Below are 7,669 nucleotides of genomic sequence, written 5' to 3'. Positions count from 1 at the left end.
TATATATCTGTGTATGTGTGTGTGTATGTGTGTGTAAGATATGTAGGCATATGAATATATATATGTATCCAATTTAGCCCAAACATTTTGGGAAACAGCTTGAAATTATGCAAGAAAAGTTACAAAACTGTTCATGTCCTTTTTACCATATTTAAGGGGTTTGGACCCTTAAGGAGTATTTGGACCGTAAGAAAGACCCAATCTGGGGCAGCTAGGTGGCACAGTGGATAAAGCACTGGCCCTGGAGTCAGGAGTACCTGGGTTCAAATCCAGTCTCAGACACTTAATAATTAACTAGCTGTGTGGCCTTGGGCAAGCCACTTTACCCTGTTTGCCTTGGAAAAAAAAAAGTTAGAAAGGGGTCACCTAGGTGGCACAGTGGATAGATCACTGGCCCTGGAGTCAGGAGGACCTGAGTTCAAATCCAGCCTCAGACACTTAATAATTACCTAGCTGTGTGGCCTTGGGCAAGTCACTTAACCCCATTGTCATAAATAAATAAAATTTAAAAAAAAGAAAGGTTAGAAAGTAGAGTTGAACAGAAATAGTATTGATCTGAAATCAGAGAACCTGAGTATTTGAATGCCAACTGTACCATTTGCTAATTTTCCCCTCAGTTTCTAAATTTGTAACATAAGGTATTTTCTAACTATGGGAAATAATTAATTTAGACCCATGGTTTATTTCCAATTAATATTAATCAGTTGAGTTTGATTCCATAGGTACAGTGATTATTACTGTTGAACTTGTCTGCTGAAATACAGATAGTCAATCTAGTGAGTTCTTTTGCTTAACCAATGCCTAATGAGTAAATGACCAAGTCCAGTGTCATGGAGGGACTCAGTGGCATAGATAGAGGAGTGGAAAACCTTTTTCTTCCAAAGGCCATTTGGATATTTCTAACATCAGTTGAGAACTAACTTTGGTCAAGTATTTAATTAATTCACCCCTAAAAAGCTACTAGATTAATTGAATTTCGAGTCCTGTCTGTGGCTGCCTTGGCAATACCAGATTTGGCCAGAGGTTCCCCACCCCTGGAAGTTCCCAGTTTTTTTTTTAAATTACAATTCTACCCTTATTATTTCTTCTTTAGGAAAATGATCCTATAGAAGTTGGCCAACAGGTCCTATGAGTAGTGGATCAATGGGTGACACTATGTTCACATTGCAAGAGCTGCTTGCAAATCTATTTCCCAATCTATTGCCCCATAAGTGTCCATCCCCTCCGACCATATCTGAATATCCTCTACCAGTTAATCTATCACAAGCGTGTGATGAAGTTTCTCCTGGAAAGTCAAGATATAGGGTCTATCAACCAATGAGATTATGTGTTTTTCTTTGGCTCCTCTGTATCATCTAGGTATCATACACAATAAAATTAAAAGAAAATTTAAAGAAAGGGGGCAGAAGATCTGAAGACTGCTTCATTAGAGGGAACTTAGAACCCTTTACTAAAATACTATTGGGTCATCTGTTACTTTTATTAAAGAGTGGACAAGATCGAACCACACATAACTCTAAATAGGTCATTCTTAAAACCATTTAAAATGCACGAAATGCATTAAAAGCCTTGGAATTAAATTAGCATAAGATGAGTTGATCAGGGCATTCCCCCTTCTCTCACAAATTTGAATATAATTTCCCTCTGTACAGTTGGAACAAGTTCACTGGGACCTTGTTACAGCACAACTGACAGTTACTGATTGGTTCTTAAGGCCTAAGGTTCTAATTGGTTTCTAGAGGCTGGGGATTCATGAGAATGGATTCTTTATTAAAGAACCATCCCTCTGGCCTTCTCTGGTATTTTTGCCTATTCTCCCTTTTCCCTGATCAAAAGAAATATCAGTACACAGCAGAGAGAAGTGTTTCTGGAAACGGGTGATGACAGGTAATGTAGAGACTTTACCCCCAATTCATGAGCATAACCAAGTTGTCTGCTTACTCTGTGGTGGAGGAAATATAAATTTCTTTTATAAAAGCTTTTCCTCATGCCCCTTAATGCTAGTTCTTATCCCTCTGTGGTTATTTCTAATGTATCCAGAACATCTTATTTTATATACATATTATATGTACAAATTTTTATACATGTGTATGTGCACATGGAAGGACGTTTGTTGTTTCTCTCATTAAATTGTGAGTTCCATGACTCAAAGGGACTCTTTTGCCTTTAGGTACTTAATAAATGATCTGATGATTTTTAATTGGCTGGTGAGACAGAACTGAGCATGCATATTGTGGTGGAGAAAGGTAAAACCACACTCTCTTCCCTGTTGACAAAAAAGGTAAGAACTATTGAAACCTAACTTTTCCCTAATCTTAGATGATTTAGTATTGGAGACAGAATGAACCAGGTGGGCTTTGAAAGGTCAAAAGAACCACCCAAAGTCCAGCAATTGGAGTTTTTGGTCAGAATTTGGTCTGGTATCAGCAGCAACTGAATTAGGAGTAGAATGGGGAACCAAATTAGCCCTGTGGTTTCATCTGCCTGATCCAGCCTAACAATAAATCAACCCAACTGCCAAGACATCTTCTACTGCAAGTGATGGCAGAGAAGGGAGAGATCAAGGAGAGTCATCAACCCTGCAGGCATCTCATGGCAGAAGATGTGGGTTGATACTATCATGTTATACCTACTTCCTCATGAACTGAAGAAAGTTCCAAGAAAAAAGCTTGCTCTTTCCCTACTTTTCCTTCCTGATATTTGTCCAGTAACAATATTGTCATGTATTCTGCTCTTCCTTCATTCATATATTTCTAGTCACCAGTATTCTGTCTCAACTACAAAAGGGTTGGGGATTAGGATTAGATAAATATAAATATAAATTAAGGCAAAGAGCTAAATATCTGTTTAATGTTAGGAATTTTTCCCAAGTCAGGACTTGGTGAAACTCTGATGGTGTTTCTTATTTTTTTATTTTTCTATTCAAGGCAATGGGGTTTAAGTGACTTGCTCAAAGTCACACAGCTAGGCAATTATTAAGTGTCTGAGACCAGATCTGAACTCAGGTCCTCCTGATTCCAGGGCTTTGTCCACTCTGCCACCTTGCTGCCCCTCTGTGATGGTATTTCTAACATCATTTGATATGAACTCCTTTAAACAACAGAGAAGGAAACTATATAGACTTGAGGGTGCATTTTATTGCCACTAGGCTTAAAATAAACTAATTATTTTTTTTTTAGGCTTTTGCAAGGCAAATGGGGTTAAGTGACTTGCCCAAGACCACACGGCTAGATAATTATTAAGTGTCTGAGACCAGATTTGAACCCAGGTACTCCTGACTCCAAGGCCGGTGCTTTATCCACTATGCCACCTAGTCGCCCTAAACTAATTATTTTAACTGGGTGTTTTTAAAAAGCCATGCTCACAGCCTCTCAGTGTTTCCTAGAATCTTGAGGCGGGAAAAGTATCAGCTGCCCTCTGGGGACCCAATTTATCAGTACAAGTGGGAGTTGGAATGGTATACCCTGAGTATGTGCCAAAGACCTTATAGGCAGGGATCACTCAAACTTGAAGAAGGAAGAAAATTATCAATATAATCCCTAAAACTAAAACATTAAAGATATTTTGTAGTATATGGGGGCAAGAGATGAGGTATACCCCCTTGCTTCACTTATTATAATTTTGAGTTATTCAAACAGAGGAAGTCTGATAGAAAGAAACTATGAAAGCCCTCCAGTAGGAGAAAGAAATAGAATAGTTGATTGGTGGAATAAATCAAATAAGCAAAACTTAAAACACATATAGCAACCTAACTTTGAGAAACCTAAGAATATTGAGTACTAGAGAAAGAACTCTTTATACAAAAACTGAAAAGAAAGTACCACATCTCAAATTGTATTCCAAAGTCCTAATCATTAAACCAATTTAGTATTGGCTTAAATGGATGATTGGATTAATGGAGTAGATTGGATATAAAACACAAAGATGTAAATGACCATTATAATTTAGTGTTTGATAAACCCAAAGAGTCAAACATTTGGGTCAAGAACTTACTATCCCACAAAAATTGCTAGGAAAATTGGAAAACAGCTTGACAGAAACTAGGTATAGACCAACATTTCATACTGTGTTCCAAAAGATCAAAATGGGTACATAAACAGAGATATCATGAACAAATTAGGAGAGCACAGAGTATTTTACTTGTCATATCTACGGAGAAGGGAAGAATTTATAACCAAATAGCAGAAAGAGTGTATTACAAGAAGCAAAGAGATAATTTTGATTATATTAAATTAAAAAGGTTTTGCACTAACAAATCCAATGCAGCCAAGATTACAAGGAAAACACAAAGTTGTGGGGTAGGGAGGAGGAGAGAAATTTTACAGAAAGTTTCCCTGATAAAGGTTCCATTTCCTCAACTGTACAGAAAAGTGATTCAAATCTATAAGCAAATGAGCCATTCCCCAATTGACAAAGGACCAAAGGAAATGAACAAGCAGTTTTCTTTCTTTCTTTCTTTACTTGTTTTTGGCAAGGCAATGGGGTTAAGTGGCTTGCCCAAGGCCACACAACTAGGTCATTATTAAGTATATGAGGTTGGATTTGAACTCAGGTACTCCAGGTACTCCAGGGCCTGTTGCTCTATCCACTGCAAGCAGTTTTTGGGAGAAGAAATAAAAACTATGTATGATCATATGAAAAATATTCTAAATTACTATTGATTAGGGAAATGAAAATTAAAACATCTTTGAAGTACTGCCTCACACCTATCAGATAGTGTAATTTGTTTTTTGGTTTTTTTTTTGCAGGGCAATGGGGTTAAGTGGCTTGCCCAAGGCCACACAGCTAGGTAATTAAGTGTCTGAGACTGGATTTGAACTCAGGTACTCCTAACTCCGCCCTGGAGTTAGTGCTCTATCCACTGCTCCACCTAGTCACCCCCAGATAGTCTAATTTGGCAGAAAAAATATTTACTTAAATACATTTTCTGCAAAACTTCTGTCTAGTTTCCCAGTAGTTTTTTTTCTTTTTTTTCTGATTATTTTATTGTTTAAATTACGTATAAAATCAATTTTTACATTAATTTTTTTAAAAATTTGAGTTCCAAATTCTCTCCCTCTCTCTTCTCCTTCCCCCTTCCTTGTGAGAGTGTAATCCATTTGATACAGACTATTTGAGCGCAATTGTGCAAAATATTTTTCCATATTACTACAAAACACAGGCCAAAGAAAACCCCAAACAAGAAAAATCAAAAGAAAGTAAAAAAGTCTTCTTCAATCTACATACATACTCCATCAGTTAGCCTTTTTTCAGAATTGTGTTGGATCATTGTATTGCTGAGAATAACTATCATTCACAGTTGATCATCTTACAATATTGCTGTTACTGTGTACAATGTTCTCCTGATTCTGCTCAATTCACTTAGTACCAGTTTATATATGTCTTCTAAGTTTTCCTGAAACCCTCTTTGTTATCATTTCTTTTTTTCCTTTTTTAACAGTATTTCATTTTTTCCAATTACATGTAAAGATAAAGATAATTTTCAACATTCATTTTTGTAAAATTTTGAGTTCCAAATTTTTCTCCTTTCCAACCTTCCCACCACTGTCCCAAGGCATCAAGCAATCTGATAGAGGTTATACATGAGCGATCTCTAGGTTCTTCTCTTCTCTTGACTGATCTGATTGATCCTTTTTAGTCTCCATTGTTGAATTATCATTTATGTCACAGCCACTAACTGAACAACTGTGAGCATGACTGTGGTATGCTTTGCTGACTCAGAAAGAGCAATCCATATTTTCATAAATACTTAGAGTTTGTTTTATTTAGGACTACTCCCTCCCTTAACCTTTTCTCCCATTATTTCCCTCTTTTTGAGGCAGCAAAGCAGGACTCTGAGGGGATACACATCAAGTGGGGAGATGGCTGAACATCATGTATTGATAAACACTGAAAATATGAAGCTGTAGTTTATTACAAAGGACTCATAAGAGCTGATAAATCTACAGAGAACCATGGGGCACTCATAGAAGGATATAATATAGAAACACATGTTGCCATCATCTGAATCAAACTCTCCTGAGACAGAAAGTCTATTAATGTGACTGTTGAAAATACCTTGATTTTGAGAGCAGACCATGGCCGGGCCAGGCTGCCCCAGCACCCATCTTCCAGGCTGATGAGGACTGCCGGCCCTCCTGGGCCGGGGCGCCTGCCGGCTACGAAGGGCCCGACAAGCACCTGCAGATCCTGGGCAAGCTGGTGATGGAGCGCTGAGAGACCCCCTACATGCACTCGCTGGCCGCCGCGGTCTCCGCCCGAAGGGGAAGGGTCCTGGAAGTCGGCTTTGGAATGGCCATTTCGGCCAGCAAAGTGCAAGAAGCCAACATCCAGGAGCATTGGATGGTTGAGTGCAATGATGGCGTCTTCCAGTGGCTTCAGGAGTGGGCCCAGCATCAGCCCCATAAGGTTGTCCCCTTGAAAAGCTTGTGGGAAGAGGTGGTGCCCAGTCTGCCTGATGGACATTTTGATGGAATTCTATATGACACCTATCCCCTCTCTGAGGAGACCTGGCATACCCATCAATTCAACTTCATCAAGGCTCATGCTTTCCGCCTGCTGAAGCCTGGGGGTGTCCTCACTTATTGCAATCTCACGTCCTGGGGAGAACTGCTGAAGACTAAGTACACGGATATCAAAAAGATGTTTAAGGAGACCCAGATTGCAGCCCTGGTGGAGGCAGGTTTCAAGAAAGAGATTATCAGCACTACTGTGATGGACCTAGTGCCCCCTGAGGAATGCCCTACTACTCCTTCCCCAAGATGATCACCCCAACAGTCATCAAACACTGAAAGATGCCAGTTTTCTCTTCCTACCAGGCTGACCCTGGACTGGGGGCACCAGGGACTTTAGCCTGCTAGGTTTGCTCAGTAGATCCCAGACAACATATTAACAGTACTTGACGGAGGAACTTGACAAAAGAAGAGAGGCAGAGAGTAAGCAGGGGATTGAGGGACTCTCTAGGCCTGTCTCCTGACTCAAGGCCCCAAGGGTAGTAAAGAGGCTTCTGTTTTAATCCAACAAAAGCATATTAAGCTCTGGGCTGAGCCCAATGCTAGATGTTAAGGTTTAGGATTTTTCTGTCTTTTGATTTGTCTACCATCTTAGTCCTTGAAAGCCACTCAGGGCCTTAATTTGTTTCATTTGTAGAAAAGGTACATGTACCTGCTTGACAGGAAAGTTAATAATTAGGCTACCTATATGGAATGTTCTTCACCAAAAGTCTCTCCGAGGAATTGTTTTAAGGAAATAGGCTTCCCCTTTTATGTAGGGCTTATCAAATGCTCAAAATGGTGCTGGAGAAGTCCAGAGAAGTCTAGAGCTTGGCCCCCTAGCTTTGAGGGGTTTATACCCCATTTTAGACAGAGTATTGCTAATCCAATAGTGAGTCTAGGGGTCAAATGCTCCTGTTATGAGGTTTCCCCTCATTGGAGGGCTTTAAAGAGTCAATATCTACTTGTTGGGGATGGGATTCTTGTTCAGATGACAGCTGAATTAAATTGGGTGGCTTCTGGGGTATCCATAGCACCCCTTGGGATCAGGGAAAATGTTTTTATCTTTCTTTGTAGCCTCAGGGTGTAGCACAGTGCCTAATACTTAATGCTTAATACTTCCTTGTGTGGCTGGTTAACCCTTTCCTTTGAGATGGGCGGAGCAAAGAGTAGGCCCA

The 7,669-nt window shown here is 39.5% G+C and overlaps 1 pseudogene; it reads left to right on the top strand.

Annotated features, from left to right (window-relative positions):
- The first annotated feature begins 2,224 nt into the window (after positions 1-2,224).
- Positions 2,225-7,381, top strand: LOC141499552 (guanidinoacetate N-methyltransferase pseudogene; annotated as a pseudogene).
- The last annotated feature ends 288 nt before the right edge of the window (positions 7,382-7,669 follow it).

Source organism: Macrotis lagotis, chromosome X (genome assembly GCF_037893015.1).
Source record: "Macrotis lagotis isolate mMagLag1 chromosome X, bilby.v1.9.chrom.fasta, whole genome shotgun sequence".
Lineage (NCBI taxonomy): Eukaryota > Metazoa > Chordata > Mammalia > Peramelemorphia > Peramelidae > Macrotis > Macrotis lagotis.
Note: the sequence above shows the minus strand (reverse complement) of the source record. Positions and strands in the feature narration are given on the sequence as shown.